This window comes from Trichosurus vulpecula, chromosome 4, assembly GCF_011100635.1.
Source record: "Trichosurus vulpecula isolate mTriVul1 chromosome 4, mTriVul1.pri, whole genome shotgun sequence".
Classification (NCBI taxonomy): domain Eukaryota; kingdom Metazoa; phylum Chordata; class Mammalia; order Diprotodontia; family Phalangeridae; genus Trichosurus; species Trichosurus vulpecula.
The window spans coordinates 169,866,331-169,891,035 of NC_050576.1; the positions used below are offsets into that span (position 1 = coordinate 169,866,331).

General features: G+C 38.5%; 1 protein-coding gene across 1 annotated transcript in view; it reads right to left on the bottom strand.

Annotated features, from left to right (window-relative positions):
- The window catches only part of PPM1E (protein phosphatase, Mg2+/Mn2+ dependent 1E), a 210,882-nt gene that overhangs the window by 42,153 nt on the left and 144,024 nt on the right, over positions 1-24,705 (bottom strand). The gene's annotated exons all lie outside the window — the stretch shown is intronic.

Below are 24,705 nucleotides of genomic sequence, written 5' to 3' on the forward strand. Positions count from 1 at the left end.
AATTCAGATGACATGCAAAGGTCAATTGTGAACTCAAAGAGGGGAGAGAGGAAAAGAGGGGGAGAGAGAGAGAGCGAGAGCAAGCACGAGAGACAGAGAGAGAGAAAGAGAGCGAGGGTGGGGTGGGGTGGGGGAGACAGTGGAATTTTGCTTAACTGTTTTTCTTTGTTACTGGGAGGGATTCTACAGTGGGCATGTCAGAAATGATTGTGAAATTAAAAACAAATGAGTATCGTAAAACAAAGGGGATACAGTAGCAGCGTTTAAATCCTCTATTGCTAAGCAAAACATTTAGAAAGGGTCCCTTTGACAATTGTCAAATCAATTCAATTAAACATTCATTATGCATAGAATATCATATCAGGAGAGATGCAAAGATTAAGAAGACAGTGGTCCTTGCTTTCATGGAGTTTGTAATCTACCAGAGGAAATAAATAGGATCTCTACTTATGATAGGGCAGCTGGTACAGTGGATAGAGCACTGAGTGGGCCTGGAGTTAGGAGGATCTGAGTTCAAACCTGGCCTCAGACACTTACTAGCCAGCTGTGTGACCCTGGGCAAGTCACTTAACCCAGTTTGCCTCAGTTTTCTCATCTGTAAAATGAGCTGGAGAAGGAAATGGCAAACTACTCCAGTATCTCTGCCAAGAAAACTCCACAAAGAGTCACAAAAGTTAAACGTGACTGAAAAGACTCAATGACAACCACAACCTATGTAACCTGTGTAACCCAGGGAGTTCTGAGGCAATACACATACGCCCATACCCACACCCCCTCTACTTGAATGGTACCTAATGAAGAGTTTATTTTTCTGAATAAATCCAATGGTCCTAACCAGAGCCCCTAATCCTTGGGTGAGTCTAGACCACTTAATTCATTGTGCAGAAACTCACTTCACCAATGCTATTAGCAACTTCCTTGTAATTGAAAGTCTTAAGAGAGTTGTGTAGGGATAGTAAGAGGTTAAGAGACTAGCTCAGGGTCACAAAGATATTAATTGTCTCCATGGGATCTGAACCCCAGGTCTTCCTGACTCCAACTCAGTAATTCTGAGTTATTAAGTAATCCTCCTTAATTCCTTGAAGGAGACTTGAAAATGACTTTTTATAAAGATTGTTCTATTTTACTCCCTCGGCTTTACTGCCATATGACTGACTGTATAGACTCTAGTGGTTATTCCCAAATCACCTTTTCTTTTCTGTACAATCACGTCCCCATCTTCCCATTTTCTCTGGGTTAAAAAGAAAACTTTCTTGTCCAATTTCCAACTGTTTAGCTCTGAATTCATAAAAGGATGTTAAAACTTCACAGAATGAGAGCATTAACCATTGGTTCCATTAGTGGCAGATGTATCATCTGCAAGACACTTTTAGTCCCCGTTCATTTTTTTTTCTTTTTTGTCAGACAGAATGAAAATATTTTCAGTGAGGTAGGGAAGAGGATTAGCTGACTAATACCTAGGGAGATGTTCGACATCAAGCCAGACACTTTATCCACACAGCTATTCCCATGTGACAGAAAGCTATATACTAAGCCTGAATCTTTTTTCGTGGTTTTGACTTTGAATTAAAACAGTGATTATTTCTGAAAAATCAGATTTGCAAATATATTTTAAAACAGTCACATCAGAGAATGTTTGATACTACTTAAACAGAAGCATATCCTGTCATTATTAAGAGAATTACCAAGAGTGACTAATGTGCTAATAACTGCCTCCATTCACCTTTTCTCATACAGTACTAGGAAGATTCTGATACAAGAAGTTTTGATGTTTAAGCAAATGTAAGATATATCTGGGGGTAGCTAGGTGGTGCAGGGGATAGAACTCTGGGCCTGGAGTCAGGAAGACTCACCTTCCTGAATTCAAATCTGGCCTCAGACATTTACGAGCTATGTAACCCTGGGTAAGTCACTTAACACAGTTTGCCTCAGTTTCTTCATCTGTAAAATGAGCCAGAGGAGGAAATGGCAAACCACTGTAGTATCTTTACCAAGAAAACCCCAAATGGGGTCACCAAAAGCCAAACATCAAAGGACTGAATGACAGCAATAAAAGATATGTCTGACAAATATTAAGGGAGTGCAAATTTCTCTTGTTGGGGAGAGGAGGATGATTCAGGAAATTTCACTGCATTGAGACCTCTCCAAACTTTGTGTTAGGTTCTTTATTTGGGAGGAGCTATGGAGAATATAAATGTCTTGACTAATTCAGTCGCCTCTTCTCCAAGTACAGAAAATAATTATTCTTAATTAGGATAACGATGGTGTCATCATTGGAAGGATGTGAGGACTAGAGCTGGAAAGGACCTCAGAGGCCGTGAAATTCAACCCCTTCATTTTACAGATGAGAAAACTGACACCCAGGGAGATGAAGTGAATTGTCCAAGGTGAGGAAGGGAGTAAGTGTCAGAAATGGGCTAGGAACCCAGGCCGTCGAGCAGGGACTGTCTTCTGCCTTTCTTTGTATCCCTAGTACTTCAAACAATGTCCAGCACACAGCGAGTGTTTGTTGACTTCAGAGTTAGTGTTCCACTGCACCACGTGGCTGAATTCCACTTAAATCCTCTGAAATGAGCAAATTCAACTACATGGTCATAGGATGATACGATCCTAGATTTAGAGCTAGACCTTTAAAGGCCACTGAATCTAACCCCCTCATTTTACAGATGAAGAAACTCAGACACAGAGACATTAATGGCTGGGAATATGTACATTTAAAACATGCTAACAGTCTACTCTGTATTTGGGTGGCTAAGTCTAGACCACTTAATTCATTGGCAAGGGAACTACTAGTGCAGAAACTTCCTCCACTAATGCAATTAGCAACTTCTCAGTAATTTGGAGTCTTTAGAGAGGTGAAAAACTGGAAATTGAGGGGATGCCCATCAGTTGGGGAATGACTGAACAAGCTGTGGTATATTAATGTAATGCAATATTATTGTGCTATAAGAAATGATGAGCAGGTGGATTTCAGAAAAACCTAGAAAGACTTACATGAACTGATGCAAAGTGAAATGAGTAGAACCAGGAGAACATTGTACACAGTAACAGCAACATTGTGTGATGATCAACTATGAATGACAGCTCCTCTCAGCAATATAATGACCCAAGAAAATTCTAAAGGACTCATGATGGAAAATGCTAACCACCTCCAGAGAAAGGACCGATGGACTCTGAATATAGATTAAAGCATGCCATTTTCACTTTCTTAATTTTTTGTGTTCTTCCTTTCAGTCTGTTTCTTCTTTTACAATATGACTAATATGGAAATATGTTTTACATGATTGCATATAAATAACCTATATCAAATTTCTCACTGTTTTAGGAAGGGGGGAGGGGAGTGGACGGATGAAGGGAGAAAAAATTGGAACTCAAAATTTTGTAAAAATGAATGTTAAAAATTGTCTTTACATATAGTTGGAAAAATAAAATATTACTTAAAAAAGAAAGAGAGTAGCCTAGGGGTAGTAGGAGGTTAAGAGACTTGCCCAAGGTCACAAAGCTAGTTGTCTTCATGGTATCTGAATCAGGTCTTCTGTATTTCACCTCGGGAATCCTGACTTGTTAAATAATCCTCCTTAATTACTTGAAGTAGACTTGAAGATGACTATTTCTATAAAAATCATACAGATGATAGAGATGAGATGGTCATAGCTGATTAAGAGTGGGATTTGGAGTCAGGAAAACATGGGTTCAGACTGACTGTGTGACCATGGACAGATGTCTTTACTTCTCAGTGCCCCAGGCAACAACACTCAAAGACTATAAATTACAGATGAGTTACTATTTGCACTAGTTAAAGACCTTCCACACTGAGGGTTCCCATACCAATGAATCAACAGGTCTACACTTTCCCTCTCTAAATCTTCATACATATGCCCTTGCCCCTGCCCCAACCCCACCTAATACGGGCTACTCTACATTACCATAATTTCTCAAGTGCCCATCATCCCAACCATCAAGGGCTTTATGTCCTCATAAAAATAAGTCCATTAAAAAGAATGAATGCTCATTCAGTATTTTGTTCTTTGCTTTAGATCCTAAAGCACCCAATCAACCCTCCTAGCTAGGTGTAGACAAATGTAATAATTCTGTATTATGTGACTTGGGATAATTTTTAATCTAGCATAAAATCCTCAACTGAGAAAAGGGAGAAATCAATCATCAGCATTCTATTTATATTTCAATTGAATAGCTAATCATTTACATAGGATGTTTTTCACCAAAGCTAGTAGTAACTCTGTGTACATGAAAATATATTGGAAGTTCCCAAAGTACTGATTTCCCTTGGCTTTGCTCATAAGGAGGCTCCTAGATTCAATAAGATTGTCACATATTGATACCCATGATCAAACTACTGAGGGAACTGTGGAAATTGAATGAATCACACTGACTTCATCTTGTGACTCAAATCTGGAGCTAGCTCAGTTCCCTTCCTATTCCATTATTGTCTAGTCCAATTTCTGTCTTATAAGAAAATTTTATTCAATTATGGAAATTGTGAGAAAACTTTATTGCATTGTTTGAACCTAGCCCTGCATAGCTGGGAAGCTGGACCACCTCTACCTGTTGCTTAGAGACCCTTAACATAGAGTTAACCCCTAGCCTTAGGCTGTGCTGACCAGAAACCCCAGTCAGATCCAAAGATTGATGCAAGGAGTTTTCTCACAATTATACATCTCAAGCAACCCATATGTCTTAGCTGAAAACTGGCCCTGTACTGGTCAATTACCATTTCCTTGTATTCTTTGATTAAATACAGACACTTGGGGGAGGAAGAGTGGGACAACTTTTCTGATTTTAGGGAATTGTACCTGCTGTCTCTCCCCCTCCCAACTTGGAAGCACTTTATCTTTCCTCCAATTAGAAATCAGATTACCTAATCTTATATCCTGGCTTGTATCCTGTTGATTGTTTTGTTTTAATGCATAAAAATCTGTCTCCCCCTGTGTTCAGGGTCCAGTGCCAAGCAGAGGAGTTCTGGTCCAGATTTGTTATGTAAGTGGCATGCATTGCTTAATAAACTTTTATGCTCAGAAGTTCAAATCTGTTTCCTCAGTTATTTCAGATTTTACCCATCTAGTATTACTTTAAACTAACAAATAATTATCCTTCACACTAGAACTATACATGAACTCTCAACTCAACTGGCATAGACTGAAATCTTTGGGATTTCACTTTGTATAGGCCACAGTCACAAATGTCCAGATTATTTATCCCTGCTATCAATACTAACCTACTGTTAAAAGTAAGTATTTAATCTTTAGCCAGCACATACATGCTTAACATCTTTTAGCCAACCTTACCACCCTGTTTGTATTCCTTAAAAAAAAACCCAAAACATAAAACCAAAAGTTGCTTAGAAGAATATTTCATGAGTCACAAAAAGACATTAATTGTGTTATAATGCACAAACCACACACCTTCTGTGGCTCAGTCTTTAGTCAATGTTTACACAAATCAAGCTTTTTTCATCAGCTTTTCCTAAATGATTCGTTTTGTAAAAGTCAAGCAGTGATATAGCAGAATGTTAAGACAGACACAGATGTTCTGTCATTACGGGAGCATGAAAATCATTCTCAGAATCTGTGGATTAACACTATATTCCTTGCCGAATGACAAATCTTAGGAAAGAGCATGTTAGTTTTCTATGCAAGATGAGACTACTTTCCTGTTTAGACTTCAGACTGGAGAGTGTAGACTCAGTGACATGGACCACATTAAAGGAAACCTTTAGGATTTCCCCTCACTGCAGAGAACATACAAGTTGATTATTTTTTCTTGCAGCCTTCCTTTGTTTGCTAAAGCAATCAGAGAAAGGTCCTCATAATTATGGCATTAGCTCAAACTCTCAGAAGGCAGTGGTATCTTAAAATTCAGACCCCATGCTATCTCTATTTTGCCCTAGGGTCTGAAAGATTAGATACTATCTCAGTATGTAATCAGTGACACAGCCTGACTCTGGAGGTTGGATATATGTGGTTTCATACTGGGTAAGCTGACACTTTTCTGAGAGAGAATAAAAATTACAGCATCTAGCAACTATATCCAGTCTCAGTAGAGGCAATGTGGAATAATGGAACCAGAAGTCAGAAAATGGGTCCTAAATCTGCTGCTAATATATGACATTAAGCAAATAATTTAGTTTCTCTGGGCCTCACTTGAAAATGAAGGGAACGAGATAATTTTAAAATTTCTTTCTTACTCTAAAATGTGATGATTTTCTGATTGTCCAGAATACATCTGAGTACCAACAGTACTTTAACTTAATGTAGCAAACAATGAGTTAACATTTTTATTAAAAGTAATAGAAGTGATAAAAATAATAACTTACATTTCTATAGCAATTTTAGGTTTCCAAAAAGCTTTCCTTACAATGACTCCTGTGAGATAGGAAGAAACTGAAGCTCAGAGAAATTAATCAATCAGGAGTAGCCCAAGTGGACGGTTAACAGAATTTTATACCTCATCCCCTAGGGACTATATCAGATACACAAAAGCAGATATTAATGAGACCCCTTCCCCACTGTATGTGATAGTATCTTCTGTGTGCATACAAATTTTAAGGCTGCAAATTGAACTCTTGTTCTAGCCCAAGCCAGGCAACATTTTCATTATAATGCCAAACCTACACAAGTCACTAAAGACATTATTAGATAAATTAGAGGTTTGAAAGAACAGCCTTCCTGACACTGGTAGTGTGGGTGTTTGCGTAACACCCACAGCTGCAGTTCAGCAGTCTTGGCATGGCATTGCTAAGGTAATAAGAGACTCTGAAGGTGGGAAGTTTCCATCAATTAACTTTGAGAGAAACCATCTGAAGCAGACTCAACTCAGCCCACATATTGAGATGATGTTATCTGCTCAATGTGCCCTTGTTCTGGAATGACAGTACTGAAATGATGAAAAATTTATGATGGCTTCCTTGGAATTATTCATCTGTGTGCTAAGTCTGGAATAACACACTAAACTAAAAATAAAGAAGGCAAATTTGCCACTATATTGAGATGTATTAAAATGGCTTAGAATTCTTCATCAATTCTCATTAGATAAAATGGAGTCCAAATCAAGGAAGACATTTTCTTTTTCAAAGATGCTTTCTTTCCAATCTAGTAACCATCAGCGCCAGCCCCCTTCTCTCCACAGCCGCCCAGGAGTTAATTGACAGTGATATCTGCCCATCAGCATTCTCTTAATAAAGCTTAGCTTTCTCTGCCTGTGCACTGTTGGTTACTGACTGGCCAGTTTCAGAGACTTTCCACTTTGTGCTATCATAGCACAAAGATCTTTCCTTTTGTCAATGTGTTTACTGACTGAGATTCACACAGACAGGTTGACACTCAAAAGAGAGCGAATGATAGCCTATCTTAAATACACAGAAACCTGGGGAATTTATTGAAGAATATAATCTTTTTAAAGCCTGTTTCCACTAGATGGTAGATATGCATTACAGTGGACTTGCTACTCAGTAAGCTGCTGGAGTTCACAGACAAGAGAATCCCTTCCATCAGCTTCTTTCTTCCTCTTTCCCTTTTGTGACCAGAAATAACAAAGGTTATTTCTCTTTTCATGTTTTGCCTTCTGTGTGTTTATCTGTTTTACATGTTGCCATGGAAGGCTCCCAACACATTGGGTGTAACACTTACGGCAAACTTATTGGAGGAAATGGATAAGAGTCACATGAGAAGGGTAGACATGGGCAGGTCGTGGTCTGCATCACTGAGGGGACATGAAAACCCATGAGGTCACAATTCATTCGGAGTAGGTTTATCTATGCCCTGGCTTCTTGGAAGGAAACCCTCTTATGAGCAGGCATTAGTATATTTTGTCCAGCATTCAGCATTGTGTACCTACGTGGCTAAACAACTTGAGCTAACATCAATTAAAAAAAGCTAATGCCAATGAGGGTGACATTTACTGTTCTATTGTCAAAACAATTTCTTTGTTTAAACTGGTTTCAACTTTATTACAGTCATTGTTGCCTTTTAGTAAGAAAGAATACTCTTAAATTTCAAAAGTGTGCATGAATTTCTGGCCAATATTTTTGTTGTTTGTTTTTGCAGGGGGGAAGGCAGGGTGATTGGAGTTAAGTGACTTGCCCAAGGTCATACAGCTAGTAAGTGTATCAAGTGTCTGAGGCTGGATTTGAGCTCAGGTCCTCCTGACTTCAGGGCTGGTGCTCTATTCACTGCACCACCTAGCTGCCCCGTGGCCAATATTTTTGAAGAATAATTTTCTGGAAAGGGGGGAAGCAAAGGGAATAAGCATTTATTAAGCTCCTACTATATGCCAGGCACTGAGCTAAGTGCTTTACAAATATTATCTCAGTGAGGCATCAGATTCTATTAGACTAACAAATGCTTTCAATAAAACTTGAAATAGAATTTGATCATAAATATTCCCAATTTATGAATGATGGTCTAAGCCTGGGCTTAAATGGTGGAAGATCACAGTGTATTAATACACAAATTACATAATGTCACTCTTTCAAAGCTACACTCATACAGCCTCTCATTTAAGCATCCTACGAATACCTGCAAAGTGATAATTTATTTTTGTTCTTTATCTGTATTGTCATCAACATAAGAAACTCCCAGTGGGGAAACTCCCTCAACTAATGTTGATGAAAGCTGCTCTGAAATTTATAGTTTTAGGGAGTTGCCTGGGACACTGGGAAGTAAATGATTTATCTAGGGTCATGTGGCTGGTATATGTTAGAGACAGAACTTCAGAGTCTCTGACTCTGAGGGCTGTTCTCTATTCACTTATAGACCTTTATTGGCAAGGAGGCTGATAGGAAAATGTAGTTTTTCCCAGATGGAAGGAGAGAAGAAGCCTGAGAACTTTGGATTTCTGGGGAGAAAGGCCCAGGGGTATGGACAGGCACAAGTGCCAGTAGCCAGTCAATTGCAAATGAAAAGTGCTACTACCCTGCACAGGTGAAGCCCAGTCTGGCTCCCTGACCCAATCCAGCTGGCATCTGCCTGGTTTTTTTGCTGTTTCTTTTACTGTCACTGCTACTGGGACCTGTTGAATTTATTCCCTCTCCATTTAATTGTCATCCCCTGTCTCATAGCCCACATGGCATCTAGCGTCACTTACCTTCAGTGGTTTCCTGTGCTGGTTCACTTTTATTTGATGTACATACTTTTACCATGAGTTTTGGCTCCAAATAACTCTAAGTTGATTTTTATTGCAAGATGCATGTTTATCTGTTTTACGTGTTGCCATGGAAGGCTCCCAACACATTGCGCATAACACTTATGGCAAACTTATTTATAGTTATCATTGTTATTCTGAACAAGTGTTTTCTATAAAGGAGGGGACCACACAACAGGGAATAACAAAAGGGAACCCATGGATCAAAAGGGAATCTATGCACTTAACCGAGAGCCTACATTGAAGCTCTCTCTAGGGAGACACAAAAAGCTTCACACTAGACCAAAGATAGAAAATTCAGTCAGAGGGCCACAAGTGACTGGCAAAGCTCCCTAGTAGATCCTGAACCAGATTAAAAGGTAATAATTGGAGGTATTTTGAAAACTAAATTAAAATGACATAAAGATAATGTTAGTTTGTTGTTTTCTAAGTCAATATGCAGTCCACAGGGATCAGTTTATATTTAAGTTTAATTCCACATTGCAAAGTGATTTGCCCTAGGTAATACACTTATTATTTTTGGCACAGTGAGGAGGAAATTTTTCCTAGACCTCAATGAAGATGAAAACATAGATTTTCTAGGAGCCTATCTCTTCTTCTTTGCTGTGGATCAAACTGCTTCTCTCATAGGCAACTAATAAATCCCATTAGACGGAAAGAGAATCAAATGCCTACTATTTAGAATAAATACATTCTGAACAACAAACTTACTAAAGAACCCCAGTGCCAAGTCTGTAACTGGGCCCTTAAATTTAATTTCAGATTACAAGAAATTAAAGTAGATTACTATATTTCCTACAAAGAATGTATACTCAATGAGATGAAAGATGTTTATCTAAAAGACAAATCATAAATTAGGAGATGAACAATGTGGAAACATTTGGCCAGTAAGGGAGGAGGAATTCCAACAGGATGATCAGTGGGTAGGAATTGAATTCTATCCTTTGTACATCAGTTATTCACTCTATAACATTTGGTTTTCTGAAATTTGTATTGTCCATGCCTCCTGTTTCTTTTTCCATAAAATCTGAAACTTTCCCCTTTAATGTCTAAGTCTCTATGTTTCCCCCTGTTCTCCCAGACTATATCACCCCTCATTCTTAATTTCTATCCTTCACAAGACAGAAACCGCTAATGGTGTGCTGGAGTCAGCTTGTATTGGTTCTTCCCATGTTCATGCTCATCGATGCTGTCCCCATTACCTCCTCCCCCACCCCTTCCGTTGTGCTTCCTGCCTATTATTAACAAACTGACCTTCATATTAGACTTCTCCTTCCCCATTACCTTGTTTATAGTTCTATGTAAGTTATTTCCCTGCTTAATAGAATGAAGGCACTGAGGAAAGGACAGTTTCATTTTTGTCTTTGTATCACCAGCATCTTGCAGACTGCCTGGCACATAGTAGGTGTTTAATAGATGCTTAATGAATTTAAACGCTCCTTAGATTAGTATTTAAGGCTATCCACAATTGGCTCCTACCTACTTTTCAAGACATTTCACATTACTCCTTCACATATGCCCAAAATAGCATTATTTTTTTCTGTGCTTGGTAACACCAACCATGCTTGTTGGTCTGAGACCCTATGTCACTATGAGGCTGCTGCTAGGGATACCTCATGGGAATGGGGCCAGGGGAGTGTTAGCCAGAGTGAAGTTCACATCTAATAGTTTCCTTTGTTAACTAATTCTAGCAGCCTAAAAGACTCAAATTGGTTACTCTAGAGCAAAGCCTTATTCTCCCACCCCAGTTTCAACTTTGTCTCTTCATTAACTATATTCTAGCCAAACTGGATAATTACAGTTAGCCCTTCCACATCACAACTTTCCCCATTGTGATTTGGATATATTGCGGGTCGGCTTAAGAAGTTAAAGGAGAATTTTGCGGAAGCTGCAGACAGCACTTGCAGACCAGCAGAGGACACAGAGCCTATGACCAAATAATCCAAAATTTTACAATAACGTACTAGAAACACCCCATAAAAGAAAAAGAATAAAATTCAAACCTTCTCTAGTACAAAGGGAAGATGAAAAAGTTTTCCACAGCTTTTCCAGACGGCAGGGGCTTCACACCACTAACCCCAGCGATGTGGAAGGGATAGCTGTAACTGTTTTCTGAGCCTGATACACTCTCCTTTCTCTATCCATCACCACAGGCTGGATTGTGTTTCCTTCACAACTATGTCTCACAGGATTCTTTTCTTCCTTCAAGGTTTAGCCCAGGTGCCACCTCCTCATTGTGGTGCCTTCCCCGGTCCCTGCAATTCTCAACACTCTCTCACTCCCCAATTTGGCTTTTGTTACATTTAATTATGTACAGATTACAAACTCCTCAGGTAGAGTACACCTCCTTAAAACAGGGGCTTTTTGTCTTTTGAGTGTCTGTAGTCCTTAAACCAGCATCTTACACATAATAGGAGTTTAATAGATGTTTGTTGGATTGAATTTGCTACGTGGACATTTGGCCATGAGCAGTCTTGCTTGTCTTCAGATTTTATTGAGATAACACTGGTATGCATTTGCTCATCAGCTAAACGTATGGAAGTTTTTATGTAACTGACTCTCTTCTGCCTTCTCCCTCCTGCTCCCCAACTTCATGCCAGAAAGCCAAACGAAAGTTCAAACCAGGCAAAGCTTGTAGGCAGGTGACAAACCCCTACTTTCTTCACTACATGGGTAAAATATACAACACATACGCACATACACGTGTGTGTGTGTGTGTGCGCATGTATGCACATGTATGTGTGTGTGCGTGTAGCTTGTTGGAAAATTGCTAATTTGAAAAATTTTTTATAGGACCTTGGTGTGTTTCTTTTCTTTTTATTCGATAAACAGTGTTCAGATATATAACCAGACTTAACCAGAATCCCAGCTTAAATCTCAATTGGGAGAAGGAAACAAACAAAAAATACTATGTGATGCCCCAAATGAGATGTTATTCAATTGTATTTGACTGTTACCTTCCCAAATGAAAAGGTAGGGGAGGCAGCTAGGTGGTACAGTGAATAGAGCACTGGGTGGGCCTGGAGTTAGGAGGACCCAAGTTCAAATCCAGCCTCAGATACTTAATAGCTGTTTGACCCTGAGCAAGTCACTTAACCCTGTTTGCTTCAGTTTCCTCATCTGGAGATGGAAATGGCAAACTACTCTGGTATCTTTGCCAGGAAAACTCCAAGTGAGGTCATGAAGCATTGGACACAACTGAACAGCAACTAGTCTTCCCCAACATCCTTTTTACTTGGGAAGATCACTCTGCATCCCTTTCCTCTGGCCAGTCAGTTTCTCTAAAAGCTTCATTTTAAGGCAAATGCCCAGGCTACCCACATTCACTCCTTCATTCCTCTCCAGACCCCACTCCTTACTCTACCTCTTTTTCTACCATGTCTCAGTACAGGTACCTGCTACTCTCCCTTTTATGTGTTATCTTCCTGCTTTAGAATGTAAGTTCCTTTAAGGCAGGGTCTGTCTTTCTTTTTGCTTGTATTTATGTTTCCAGCACTTAGCACAGTGCCTGGCACATTATAAACACTTAATGAATGCTTGTTGACTTAACTTGGGCTCTTTCCCTCCTTCTTTTATCTCTTTTGGAGGTAGCACTTTCTAGGAAACAGCATCACTAGTAATGATATCACTAGGTATGCATACCTAGTGACTTTTTAGGTATTGTTCCAAATTGCATTTCAAAATGGTTAGACTAAGTCATAGCTCCCCCAACAGTGTATTAATGTGTTCTTCCTCCTCCCAATTTCAAAAAAGCTCCTTCAATGTTTGTAATTTTTTTTTGTCTTTACCAATAACAGGAGAATTTCAGCATTGGAGAAGATAACTACTAACAAGGAAAGAACCTCAACCCCTGGCTGAGCTTGGAGACAGACCTTGGGGAATTGTCTGGGGAGTGCAGAGGCAAGGTGAAATGTAAAATGCCTATTCATCAGTTCTACAAACTGCTTCATGTTCTGAAGTTAAAGTCCTCCTGGGAGACTAGAACAATACCTATGTTGTTGCTGCTGCTTGGTTTAAATCTCTTAATGTGTGCTTGTGAGAATCTTTTGTGTGAAGGAAAGAAATAGCTATCCCACACTTTAACTGTATTGTACATTAAATGACTTTGAATTTCCCCTCTTTTAGAATATCTTTGACATTAGCTAAAATCTAAGTTTTAAGTAATTTTTCTTAGGAGCCTAGGGTAGGAATATAAGGAGACAAGTAGAGTTAGAAAAAGAACCCAATCTTTCTTTTAAGTGGTCAGGCACTGATTATGCATGGGTGTAGAGGAGAAAGGAGCCCTTAACAAGAGAGGGATAGGACATAGTACTCCACTGCCGTGCTCTCAACAGTAGTTTTTATTCCTACACTTCCGTACATTTTCATCTGGTCAATCAACTATTTCATAGCACTTAAATTTTTAAGTACTAGAGATTATTAGGTTTTGATTCCATGAACACTTTGCCATCACAAACGTAAAACAGAGATGATCTAATTTTCAGAAGCTAATGAGCACCTCTCTATCCATGGGGCAAATATGACAAATAGTTACTTTTAAGAATCTGGATTCATCTTAAATTGTTCAAGAAAGTGTTCTTCCAGTCTCCATATATCCCTGCTACTGACAAAAGTATATTTATGATCTAATTAGCAGATTCCTCCATGGTGAGAGTGATGCTTACTTCTGGCTCTACTTGTAGGGCTAAAAATATTGTTTAAAAAGTCATCACAGATTGATTCTATTGTCACTACAATATCCCATTATTGGGAAGGTTAATTTTTTAAAAAAATTCCTATATCTATAAATGTTTCCTTTCTACATGATACAAGTCCTCTATGAACCTGGCATTTTACCTTTCAGTGAACATGATGGAAGAGATTAGAAGTTTTTATAGAGTCATGAATAAAAATGTTTTATCTGGGCCCATAAATATCCTGTAATATAGTTCAGAGTAATCAAAAGTATTATAATAGAAATAGCCACATTGCTATGGAAGGACTCTCCCAAATGAAGAGAAAGCAATGCTTTCATGATTACAATTGACTTTAAGGGGTCATAATAGGGAAATTATGACTCAAACAAGAATGTGCTAGTTTCACTAGTAACACGATGAAGGTTTTAGCTATTTCCAGATGCATCCAAAGTGTTACATAATCTTCTAAGTTCTAGATAAAATTTATTAAACTAGCTTCTTCATTGGATTTAATGCAGGAAAAAAGTTATTGAGGCTAACTTTCAAGAAGGACAAACCTGAGTCAGGAAAATGACAGTATCTGGATTCAAAAACTGCCTCTGATAGTGTGTCATATGTGACGTTGGCAAATCCCATCTCTTTTCTGAACTTTGGTCTCTTCATCTGGAGAATGAAGGAGTCAGACTAAATAACCCCTGGGGCTCCTTCCAGCTATGGATCTATGATCCCATGGTAATCCTTTGAACTAACTTTTACCAAAGAATCTAAGGACTGGACCAGATGACCTCCAGGGCCGCTTCTAGTTCCAATATTCTATGATTCTGTGACTATTTTCATCATGTTCTAACACTGGTGCCACAGAAGTATCTCTAAATGAACTTCGACAGAAAAATCCCTTACCTTTTTTCAAATATTAGATTGTCCTCCCAAATATTTTTCTCCAAAGTCACATGTTGTCAATAGAAAAACTCAAAATAGATCCTTAGCAATTTTAGTTTTTCCTTTTTGTAGTATAGTATCACAGACAGATTTAGCACACACACACACACGCACACACACACACGCACACACGCACGCACACACACACTTTGATCTATAAAAAATTGTACCAGCTCTTCCCATCCAATGGCTTGTGTCCTGAAACAGTCACTAAATCAGTTTAACATTTATTAAGTACATACCAAGTATACTTTATATATATTACACAATATATATATAAAGTATACTATCAAGTATAAGACATTGCATTGGGTAGATCCATCTAGCAGTTGTGATTGAGTAGGTCCTGTTGGGTTGATAGTTGTTGGTCAGTCATGTCCAACCCCTCGTGACCTTATTTGGGGTTTTCTTGGCAAAGATACTGGAATATTTTGCCATTTTCTTTTCCAGCTCATTCTACAGATGAGGAAACTGAGGGAAATAGGGTTAAGTGATTTGCCCAGGGTCACACGGCTAGTATCTCAAGATGAATTTGAACTCAGTGCTTCCTGACTCCAGACATCATGCTTTATCTACTTTACCACCTAGATGCCCCACTGTGCTGGTAAGGAGAGGGCTAATTATTCCTTTCTGGCACCTATCCTAGTGGGAGATGCCCCATTCTTTTTCATTTCCTCTCTTTGGGTGTGACTTTTTCTTTAGTCAACTAGCTCAGCTTTGCTCCTTAGGCATGGCTTCATTTTTCTTTCAAACCTACTTCAGGGAAGGGAACAATGGAAGGAGGAATTGGAAAAAGGAAGATGATACCACTTCTCATAATGATCACAACCTACCCGAACCGAAGCTATTAAACATGTTGTCTAGGAAGCAATATGGATCCATATTTTTTCTCTCCCTGCTCTGGGACCCTACAAAGATACAAATCACTAAAGTCTCTTTTTCTTCAGCTAAAGGCCCCCATTTTGCCAGGAAGGATCCCAACAATAATAAAATCCGCCTCTCATCTGTGTATGTTATCACCTATTGCCTCTCCCTCTGCTACCATTTATACAAGGGTACACACAGATCACCAATCAATGGTTATCACTGCATTTTAGAGAAACCTGTTTTTTTTTTTAAACAAAAGTAAAACAGCCAAACAAATTCTTAAGACCCATGGACTGGGAATATAGGTTCAGTGTTCTAAGAACATATAAGAATGAGAGTGAAGCAAAGGACCAGAACAAACCGTACATCACCACCATCCTTTTCTCAGCAGAATGAATACTCTGCAGATGCCCCTTCTGCATTACCCGGATACCCACTCCTCAATTTATCCCCTTTCCAGTTCACTCCCTGGGACACAAGCAATGGTGATGGTACTGGCTGGCAACATGTTGTCTTTGTTTCTGCTTTTGTTTGTACTGGTAGAAGCAGCAGCAACAGTAGTACCCTACTTCTAAACTTCAGTATGCTTGCAACCCAAGCTCATTCTACCTTTAAACTCTCCTCTCTCAAGGCTTCCCCTCCATTCTCTCTTTCCCTCCCTTGGGAATGGGAGGGTTTAGGTTTCCTAGGGGCTCAAATAGAGGAACACCAGAGAATTTCCCACCTGCTAGCAGGTAATTGATCTCCAACATTCTGTAACAAAAAAATGAAAAATGCCAGTCCCTGACCTCAAGGACACCATTATTGCCACCACAATTGGTGATGTCAGCAGCCCAAATCTACAATTAAAAATGCTATATGACCATTTGGCTTAAAATACAATAAGTAACTTGTCACAATAATATAAAACTGCCTATATAAAAACAAAGGAAGACTACTATAGAATAATATAGAATTATAAGTAATACCAGGTTTCTAGTTAGGATTAAGAAATGGATTGTCTTTCAAAACTTTGTCCACAGAGTGTTAAAGTCTTTGATGACTGAGTTTGTCAACATTTTTTTCCAACAAAGAGTGAATCATCATGAATTTCATTTTTAAAAACTTAGGTTAACACAACCCATCTCAATGAAATGAGAACAAAGGCCAGACAATCTCTGTAATCTAGGGGCATTTAGAATTCACTGTGTATAAGCTGCCAGAGTAAAGTTGGAAGCAATACTCCAGAAATAAACATGTTGAGTACTCAAGGCCCTTTCCAACCCAATAACTTTCTTTCCCTAAGCTCCTGTTTCCAATAGGCAACCTCTTCTCTCTTCCCAATCCTCCCACATACTTCTAATGCATTCTCCTTGGCAGTACTAGTTCATTCATCTCATAAACTCGAGGCCTCTCTTCCCATTTAAGTTTGGAATCAATCCACTTTTAAGATAATGATTCTAGACTATAGAAGAGCATAGTTCTACTCTTATTTACTGCTTGGTACAGAGAGCTCAAGATTTTTGAAGTATCAAATCCCTAGTTAAAGTTGTATATTTTAATGTAACTTATTATAGTACCGCAGTAACTGCAGTTCACCACAAGTATTCCTTTTTCCGTGTTCTGTCTGATTTAGATTTTGGGGACACTTAACAAAGATCTTGGGCTATTAGATATTTTGTACAGTATTCCAAGACTTATTCATTAACTACAAACTCAGGTAGCAAAATGAGAAACAAGAGATAGACAGGCCAAGCGGCCCACTGGGATGCCTGAGATATTTAAAGATTAAGAGGAATGCCTTCAGCCTGTGGAGAATTCATGGAAAGGCATGGATAAGGACTGTACAAAACAACAAAGTGTGGAGGGGTGGAGGTCTACATTGGCGAAGCATGTACCCACACCCACAAAATCATAAGACTGTTCATATACCCCCAATTTCCCCTAATTCAAAGCATGAAAAAAAGTATTTCGCTTGAAAAATGGTTAAGTAAAAATACTAAAGAACACTAAATTAAAGCTGGATGAGATATTATAGAATGACACTGAGTGTTAAAGGCAAAAAAGACATTTTTTCAGCACTTAACATTTATTAAGCACCTGCCATATAATTTATTCCTACTGCTAAAATTGCTTGTTTTTTTGAAGTATTATTGATGCTTTTTGCAAGTTTTTTTTAAAATACCACACTGAACCTTCTTCCCTTGTAACAAAGGAAGGAAAACTGAGCCACTCAAAGAGATGGTATCTGACAGCAATTGTAATACTCTGCTCTTGTCATTCCCCACCTGTCTAATAAGATTGGGGAGTATGTTTTAATATTTGTTCCCTTCGACAAATAGCTGATCAATAAACATTTATTAAGCACCTACTTGGCGCCAGGTACATGTGCTAAGTGATGGGGATGTAAAGAAAGGTAAGAGAGATCTCTTGCTCTCAGGGAGCTCACAAACTAATAGGGGAGACAACATGAATATGTACAAACAACTCTATATAGGATAAATCAGAAATAATTAACAGAGAGGACACATTGAAATTAAGGAGGATTGGGACAGTAAGACTTAAGCTGAGACTGGAAGGAAGCCAAGAAGGCCAGTAGGTGTATATGAGGGAGGATATTCCAGACACAGAGGACAGCCAATGAAAATGCCCAAAGTCAGAAGCTAGGGTCTACTTGTTCAAGGAGAAGGAGGCCAGAGTATAGGGGAGCAGAGAAGTACAAGGCGGGGCATAAGATGTAAGAAGACCAGGAAGGGGGGGTAGGTTATAAAGGCTTTGAATGATAGAGGATTTTGTAATTGATTCTTGAGGTGATAGGACCACAATTAGCCATTGCAATTAGTCTGAATTTGGTTGCCTTTTCATTTACATTCTTATAGTCACTGTATATTAGTCTTCCCAGACTGATGAATTTCAGACTTCTGAATTCCTCACATTCATCATTTCTCATGACTCGTTAGTATTCCACTACATTCATAAGGTAATTTGTCCAGCCACTCCCCCACTGATGGGCAGCCATCTCAGTTCCAGTTTTTTGTTACCGCAAAAAGCACTGCTACAAACACTCTGGTGTATATGAGTTCTATCTCCTTGCCTTTGACCTCATTGGGGTATATGCCCGGCAGTGGAATCACTGAGTAAAACCCCAAAGGATTCTACTGGTTCCATTTTAGAAGGACCTATTTTTAAATAAGCACCAAATAACAATACCAGTGAAACCCAAACCTCAATACAGCTGGCAGTTTCACAAGAGCCTAATTACCCTCTTGTTTTTTTTAAACATCCATATAAACCAGTCCAGTGACTACCATAGTACTTATTACGTGCTGTGAGCAGTCAAATGGCTTCCCTACTGTTAAATTCAGAAAATAAACCAAGACAGGGAGAGCAAGAAGGAAAAAGAAAGGAATAGGAATGCCAGTGGGATGGGGACTACAACAAAACATAGCAACTAGGATAGAGGCAGTGCTATCATTCTCTGATATTATGATATGTGTGCACTATGTGACATGTGTATGTATGTTTATAATATACACGTGTGTGTGAAAATATCAGTCAGCAAACATTTAGTAAGCACTCATATGCTGGGCACTGTGTTCAGCACTGGGGACAAAAAAAATACAAAAGCGAGAGAGCATCTTAATGGACTTACATTCCAGCGAGGGAACACAGCATGTTCACAGTAAAGTAAATATGGTATGCAAAATAAATGCAAAGTGATTTATGGGTGGGGGGCGCTAATAACTGAGGGCATCAGGAAAGGCCTCTTGAAGGAGGTAGCCCTTAAACTGAGTCTTGAAGGCAGAGTTTCCAAGAGTCAGAGGTGAGGAGGAAGAGCATTCTAGTGATGGGAAGCAGTTAATGCAAGATTGTGCAGAGGGAACAGGAAGCAGGTTAGTTTGTCAGGACTATTCATATCTGTGGATACAAATACATGCACTCATGCTAAATGGACAAATGCTATTGTCTTCAGACCTGAGTAGGGAAGAAAATCTAGGCATCACTAGAAAAAAAATCTTATGATTTCTTTTACATATAGCCCAGTTTCTGGAACTTCTATACCAATCTTCTCTGTGTGCATGCCTCTCCCCTACCCCTCCAGCTGGTAAGCTGGGTGCCCAGATGATGGCCACTATTTTTTCCCAAAGGATTCTCCTAGGGACTTTGAGATTTGGTGGTTTGGGGGAGTGTCTTTATTTTTCTTTTAAAAAAAAATAAATTTTAACGGAGTATCTTTCTAATGCTACAAGCTAAAAAGTCTCACTGGTATATTTCTCTCATTGAAGAGTATTAGTTGACATCAATGAGTCAGTCAAATTTAATTAGCTTTTAGAAATGGTTTTTTGCTAAGGTGTTAAGAGTGGTTGCTACAAAAAATTTCCCTTCCCATCCCTTCGGCCCCTCCCCTGCATGAGAAATTGGGCTCAAGCTTAGAGTACACATATGTCCTAAAGGGGGTAAATTATAGCTTCTGGAAGACTTTTTATTGGAGTTCTTAAGATGTTCACCTTAGGCATGGTATAGCTTTTTTGGGGGGAGGGGTGGAGAGGGAAGGATAATTTTGCTCATATAAAATTCAAAAGCTTTTAAACAAATAAAACCAATGCAATTAAAATTAGAAGGATAACAGTACCTGTGGAAAAAATCTTTATAGCAAAGTTCTCTGACAGCGGCCACATATCCAAGATGTCTAAGGAACTAATTCAAGTTTGTAAGAATAAGAGCTATTCCTCAGTAGATAAATGGTCGAAGGATTTGAATAGGCTATTCTCAAGGGAAGAAATCCAAGTTATCAAAAATCATATGAAAAAGTGCTCCAAATCACTAATAATTAGAGAAAGGCAAATTAAAGGAACTCTGAGTTTACCTCATACATTTAGATTTGGCAAAGAAGACAAAAAAGGAAAATGATGAATGGTGGAAGGGCTTTTCAGTCGTGTACTAGTTTGATGGAGCTGTCCATACATTCTAGAAGGCAATTTGGAACTACACCCTAAAAATAACTAAATTGCATATACTTTTTGATCCAGGGACACCACTAGTAGAGCTATAGCCCAGAGAGATCAAAAAAAGAGGAAAAAGACCCATATGTAAAATATTTATAGCAGCCCCAAACTGGAAATTAGAGGTGCTGACCTATTTGGGAATGGCTAAACAAATTATGGTATATGAATGTAATGGAATATTATTGTGCCACAAGAACAAAAAATACAGTTTTACAAAATATATAGAGAATGCCTAGAAGCCTTGAATAGAGTGATGCGAAGTGAAGTAAGCAGAATGAGAACAACATATACTAACATAAAGAAAAACAACTTTGAAAGATATTAGAACTCTGAGCTATACAATGTAAACCATGATTCCAGAAGACCAAAGATGAAACATGCTACCTACCTCCTGACAGAGAGGTGAACTCAAAATGCAGAATGAGGCATATATTTTGCCAATGAGAGAATTTGATTTGCTTGATCATACATGTTGATTGTGAGGGGTTTTTTTTCTTTTGTTTGGCAGGGGAGTGAGGTAGGAAATGAGAGGGATAGAGAATATATGTCTGTTAATTAATAAAAACAAAAACAAAAAAGATGTTTCCCTTAGGCATGGTGTATCTTCTTTATTGAGTTCCTCGTAGAATCCTGGAGCTGCCTTTCCTCAGCATGTCTAGTCTGTCCTCAGCTCCTGATATAGACACTGACATGAGTCACTGCTATTCCAGGGACACTGTGAAGTCCAAATACTCTGACCCTCAGAAGTTTAGAAGGTCACGTGTTGGCCAAAATAAGGAGAAGGAAAAAAAAAAGATTCTCTTCTGTCTATCTCCAAGTGATTCCTTCTCTGAGGTTTAGTTGCGACTGGTTGGTTCAGAAATGGCCTTCTATTTTGTAGAAAACCCACAGGGTATAATAGGGCTTCCATTAAACTTAATCTTTTTTATTAATTGATTCAATAGAGGCCTTATCTGCTAAAGTATCAGGGCTTAGGTATCTTATTAGTTCCTGTAAGTAGGAGGTATTGATTGACTCAATTGGACTCCCATCCTACCATACACACAGCTTGTTCTCATGTGTGTATGTGTAAGTTTGTCTTTGGTTACTGAGGAAGGTATAGAGAGCTATTTTTTAGAAGCCATATGTTAAAAATCTAAGAAAACACCTTGGTTGGAGTAGTAAGCCTTCATGAAAAGTCAACTAAGGCTGCACTGATTACTACATAGGGAACCAAGAGGCAAGCCTATTGGAGTTTTGATTTTAAGAAAAGCTTAAAGAGTTTGTCATTTTTATTAACTCTTCCAGGAAGAGGGAAAGGGGGAAGGCATCTACTACAAAATTAAATCAGAAAGAAAGGCAAGAGGACCTTCCTGGTTCATATATCACAGACCTAAGTGTCAACTAATTTTGTTAGATAAGGAAGTGCCAGCGGCATTACAGAGGATACATTATTCTCAATGAAAGAGGGAAAAGCAGTTGGCACTAGAAACTGCAAAAAAAAATTAAAAATAAATGCATTTTTTCAGCCATGGCAGTATCTTTATTCCTTCATGATCTATATTAAAGTTGGTTTTATTATGCTTAACTAATCAAGTTAAATAAAGAATGTTGGCACCCAACAGAAAAGCTATTCCCAGAGCAAGCATTTCTCTGCTGTAACACAGTTTTTGGGACAATGCCTCTGTAGTGGAAATGCCAAACTATAACTTTAGCCACAGCAGCCCCTCTGGGCATTGCTCTAGGAAAAACTGTCACAAAAGCAAGTGGAACAAAAGGAATAAGAGAATGTATAACCAATAGGAAAAAATGCTATAGTCTTGAAGGGTAGGAGTGATAAAAGGGATGAGATCTAGGTAAAAATGGGGTTGAGCAGAAGAACTGAAAGCATTATAGTTACCTGTTGGTTTCCTGGTGAATTACACAAGCTCTTTTTAAAGTTATTGGGTAGGATCCACATGAAACTAACTGCTCTATCAACTGTTAGAGCAGATAAATCATTATATAGGAACAATATACAGGCATACCTTGGAGATATTGCAGGTTTGGTTCCAGACCACCAGAATAAAGTAAATATCACAATAAAGCAAGTCGCACAACTTTTTTTTTTGCTTCCCAGTGCATATAAAAGTTATGTTTATACTACACTGTAGTCTATTAACTGTGCAATTGCATTATGTCCAAAATAATAACGTATGTACCTTAATTTAAAAATACTTTATTGCTAAGAAATGCTAACCATCATCAGAGCCTTCAGTGAGTCTTTTTTGTGAATCTTTTTGATGGTGGAGAGTCTGGCCTCAGTGGTGATGATTGCCAATTGATCAGGGTGGGGGTTGCTGAAGGTTGGGGTGGCGGTGGCAATTTCTTAAAATAAGACAACAATGGAGTTTGCTGCATGGACTGACTCTTCCTTTCACTTGAACACTTAGAGGCCATTGTAAGGTTATTAACTGGCCTAATTTCAATATTGTTGTGTCTCAGGGAATGGGAAGGGAGGGAGATGGGGAATGGCCAGAAGATGGTGGAGCAGTCAGAACATACGTAACATTCATCAATTAAGTTTGACATTTTATACTGGTATGATAAGCAATTACAATGGTAAACTCAGAGATCACTGATTGCAGATCACCATGACAGATATAATAATAATGAAAAAAATCTGAGCTACTGTAAAAAGTACCAAAATGTGACACAGAGACATGATGTGAACACATGCTTTTGGAAAAGCAGCACAGACTGCAGGATTGCCATAAACTTCCAATTTGTAAGAAAGGTAACATCTGTGAAGTGTAATAAAAGAAGCATTATGATAAGACAAGAAATTGTGTAAATTAAATATAACAAATAATTGGGGGCTAAAATTATAATGCTAATAATAACAATAATAGAGTGAAAATGAAGGGGAAAAATGGGAGGGGAGGGAAATTTCAAGTAAAAATGATGTCAGTAGATAGAAAGCAAAGGAGACCCTTTGCCTCAAGGTGAAATGCAAAGAATTATTTGTTACATAACAGTTCTTTCAACCACGTGTATACATAGCCATCAGTGATAGTAGTGTCATCTTCAAAAGCAAAAGGCATGTGTTCCTACACGTACTTATTTCTCACACTTGGTGGCAGCATTTGCCATTCTGGCATTATTGTTGGAAAAAAAAAATCACATTTCAACCTCCAATGCTGAAGATCAGTAGGTATGACTTCTATTTCCTTCTAAGGGTCACACACACCGAAATTCACCTATCTGTAATGAATGTCATCATGTATGGCTTCTGGTGTGTTCTCTCAGCTGCACCTATAGCCAAATGTCATAGATTCAAAGTGTCCTTGCGTCAGCAAACCAGCTGCTCCCAATATATCACATTCGCACTCTGCCAAACTGCTTATGCATCAGTCAAGGCAGCTAAAAATGAACCAAAGAGTTCTTAGGAGTGAAAAAAGTATTTTGTGACAATTACGACCCAAGACAAAGTTGTAATGAACTCAAAGGCACCAAGATGACTAGAGTTACCACAGAAGTTTCATTAGTCTCCAGGAGGCTGCTCCAACCCTAGTAAGCCAGAGGAACAAAGCTGAGGACCAGCATTTTCACAATTTCACACTAATTTGGGTACTCAAATGAAATGACTGGATTAGGGCTTCAAAAGTCATCTCGCTACTCCTTGTTACTGGTGCCATGTGTTTAAATTCAGAGTCTTCAAGAGGATATATATGTATATATACACACACACACGCACATACATATGTGTATATATGCATGTATGTTTCTATACGTATGTATATATATTTGCAAAATATATAGCTTTCAGGTATTCTTGTTGTCACCTCCTTCTTCTTATATGAAAAAATTTTGGTAGTGTTTGTGCCTGGAATTCTATTTATAGAATTACAGACATTAAAAATTTTTGAAAGCTTTATTGATATTCCTCACACCACTAGTGATCTCTTTATAACAAAGCAAAACCAACCTAAACAGTAAGTGAGTCTGATAGTGTATGCCATATTCTGCACTTGCAGTTCCCTAATTCTCCAAGAGGACCAAACTGTATTTAATCATCTATTGTCTGCTACCAACACTGGTTATTATATTTAATCTAAACT